Below are 3,888 nucleotides of genomic sequence, written 5' to 3' on the forward strand. Positions count from 1 at the left end.
AACCTCCCCACTCAGTGAACCGCTCCCCTCAGTAAACCCCTCCTCTCAGGGAACCTCTCCCCTCAATGATGCCTCTTCCCCCAGTGAACCTCTCCCCACAGGGCACCTCTCCCATCAGTGAGCTTCCCCCCTCAGGACACCTCTCTCTCAGTGAACCTCTCCTCTCAGGGAACCTCTCCCCTCAGTGCAAAAATCATTTGAGAGGTTACAGTGGGCCAGGCACAGATCAAGGTGAGAGGCATCCAAGATAAACAAGACAGACACGCACCTTGCTCTGTCCAGACCCTGCGCTCAAGGACTGCTATGATGTAATTTCCTATTATTAATCTGTTTGCCTGACTAAACACTTTGTTCTGAATGACAGCCTGAATCCTTGGAGTACTCTTCTAGATCTCATATTCCTGAATGCAATACTTTCCCAAATAGGCATAGATATGGCTCTTTAAAAGAACTAGATTATCTTCTGGCTATAGTATATGCATTCCTTTTAAAAATATCTCCCTTGACCTACTGCATCATCTTTATTGCTTCCTGAGTCATTTGGTCTCAAAAACCTAACTTTACAGCAAAAATATCTTGTTTGTGCATTGGTAAGATGTCTCCTTAAGATGCATACTTATAGATGCCTCCTTGTGGTAACGGACAGGTTTTATTAAAGCTTTTAACTTTTCTTAGCTGCCTGCTAATAATGCCTTACTTTTCCATAGCACTTTAGAAATAACTAGCATATATATGACTTAATATAACTCTCAGAAAAGCCCTGTACAATAGGATATATCATTTCCATTTCACAACAAAGTGGGGTCAATTAAATTTCACTGCTTTTAATTCAGTCTCTGCAACCCTGCCACGGAATCCTACATTTTCCCCTTTATATGCACAGTCCAATCCCATCCATTTGAAAGAAATATTTATTGGAAGAAAAAAGGATTCTTTTTTCCTTTATACAAATTCAGATGAAGTTGGATTCTGCCAATGGCTTCAGCCTCAAAGCTATTTCCTCTCTATAAGATCAATCTAAATGTTCTGTGGAGAGAAAAAAGCCTGAAAGCAAAATTCTGCAAATTAACCCCATTGTCCGACTGAATCCTATTGCAAAGTTGGAACAGTAGTCCCAGGGAAAAGCAACAAGATTTCAACCCACACTGCAGAAGCTGTAGGTGTTTTATATAATAAAATCTTGACCCTATTGCTATTTTTCCCATTTATGTTTATTGAGATAGCTTGCATCATTATTTTTGCTTTAGGGGTTATAAGGTCAAACCTCCACAAATCCATGTTTTCACACCCTGCCACTACCAAACCTCACTAGTCCTCCACCATGATTCACGGGGCTCCCTCCTCCTCCCCAGTCCACCAACTCTCCCACCCCCCAACTTCCAGTTGCCTCAGCTTTGCAGTCAGATGTCAAGGGCCTATTATTATTCTGGTGTTGTCTGACCCTTTGTTTTCTTTCTCTCTACTCCTCATTTCAGTGAAACCACCCAACATGGGTCTTTCTCCCTCTGGCTTATTTTGCTTAGTAGATAGCCTCACCATGTTGCTTAGTAGAGTCACTCATGTTGCCACAAATGGCAAGAGTTCATCCTTTTTATTCTCTAGCTGAGTGGTATCCAGAGTGTGTGTGCATGTGCACGCATTACATTTTTTTTAATCTACTCTGTCCTTAGGTGCTCAGGGTGTTTGCATAACTCGGCTATTGCAAATAGGGCTGCGATGACACAGAGTGCACAGACCATATTTCTATTTCAAATGTCGACTTGTAGTCAGCCTTCTACAGGGTAGCAGTGGCTGATAGAATGAGAATGAGAAGGGAAGGGATCAGGACAGCCTGGTGCCATTTAGAGTCCACGACCGAAGGAGAAGCTGTAGAGGCAGGAGATGTGCTCTGGCCGGCAGCACCCCCTGAATCCAGGCATCCACTTGTAACGAGATGTTTGTTATCTTGGAAAACACAACTGCCCGGGAATGTGGGTGCTGTGGGACCCAGCATTCACTACAAATCATGAGTCACGAGCAGTCCATAGCTTTCTATAACTGAACTTCATTTCTGATTTGAATCCTGAGTCCTGTGAGCAATAGGAACAGAACAACTTTAGTCATTCAGGACTTTCTTTCCACACCCTTTCACTGATGTCACAGCTAAGCCCTAAGCAATTAAGGTAACATCAAGTGTTGGGGCTACGAGGAGGATGAAGCATAATCAAAGCTTAAAGTTAACCTGCTAAGGGACCTAGGAGAAGTAGAGGGATTCCAGAAAACATATGATAAGTCTCTTAACCCCCCCGTCTGTGCTCCAGCCATTACAAAATGAAGAGGCTGAATTTATTGATCAGAATTTTTCTTATGTTATTGTCATTATTCCTCATTCTCAGAAGGTCAGGATCAAAAGCTTTAGAAAGACACCTGACTCTGTCCTGACTTATGGCTTCAGAAGATTCAGAAAGAGCTGAAAGTTCAGAATGTCACTAGCTTAAATTTAATGATAACTTGCTGGTGTTTTCTTACGCTTTACTCTTTCAAATATTAAAAAAAATTACACCTTTATGGTATTATAGTATATGAAATAATATATCAAGCCAGTCTTGGGTGATTTCTGAATACCTTATGGGGTCAATATTTTCTTGTCTACTTTATGTGTAAAATACATTTTCCTTTATCACTGAGGTCATGACAAAGTGTTTTCTGATTTATGAGTACATTTATACAAAAATCTTACAAAGCTAAAAAAAAAGAAATTACAATTGAATGCATATTTCATAAACAACTGGTATTTAGAACAATAAACATGTTAAACCCAGACTGTTCGGCTCCCTTTAAATCCAAAGAAATATATCTAGCTAAAAATAATTTGACAAAATAAATACTGAGATTCTAATAGCTCTCAAGTGAAGAAAGGTTGAGGGACACATTGATTGTGGTGTTAAAATTTGAGCACAGCGCCTGCAGGGGCTCTAAAACCTAAAAATCCATTGATATGTTGCTCAGAAATGCAAATAAATGCCTAGTCCCACTGGGAAATAATCAGCTATTTTTACACACCCCACGGGCCTTAAGGCATCCCTAAGTCTGGAGATCCAACTTAAGTACACATTACAATGTACCCTCACGTCAACTTAAAGACATTGACTCAAGTTGCAGTTGGCAAGTTTATGTAACATTATTATATACACCATTAGACTTTTTTAAAAGACCAGAGGTGTGGGAGGGTGAGAGGATTCACCAGAGACAGAGGGGAGCAGAACAAGCAGATTGACTGAAATAGACTGCCGAGGGGAGCAGCCAGCAAGACAGGAGAGGTCTGCTGCGCCATGTTGGTCACCTCCGGGGCTGGGGATTGAACTCGTGCTGCAGTAGCTGTGGACAGCTTCACAGTGCTGTGCTTTAACCCACTGCACCACCAGGGAGGGCCCGCCATTAGACTTCTACTGACTATTTTTGGAGTTTTCCTTCTATATGTGGAAGCCCTGCCTCTCTTTCTTAAAATTAAAAAAAAAAAAGAATTAGGCTTTTTCATGCTGCAATTCATCAGAGAACGAATATGGGTTGTGTGTACTGTGCCTTATTGAGAACATGAGCCAGGGACTTAGATATCTGCTTTTAGAGCAAGCTCCCTGATGACTTGTAGGCACGCCAGAGTCTCGGAGATGGAAGCAACACTGTGGAGGTGGCAAAGGCCGCTCCACAACCTACTGGAGGTAAATGAGTCCGACCAGCAAAGCAGCGTCGGGAAGGGTGAGGAGTGGAAGTCCTAATGTTTGCACACACCTTCCAACTTCCCTTTATCTGTTGGAGGCAAAGCATGTATTTGTCTAGCAAATGATAAGGGGGTTAAAACAGGTGCCCTCCCTAGAAAAGCTTTCAAGTTTCCAATTAAAATACCAAGGA

Source organism: Condylura cristata, unplaced genomic scaffold (assembly GCF_000260355.1).
Source record: "Condylura cristata isolate star-nosed mole 26May11 unplaced genomic scaffold, ConCri1.0 scaffold00007, whole genome shotgun sequence".
Taxonomy (NCBI): domain Eukaryota; kingdom Metazoa; phylum Chordata; class Mammalia; order Eulipotyphla; family Talpidae; genus Condylura; species Condylura cristata.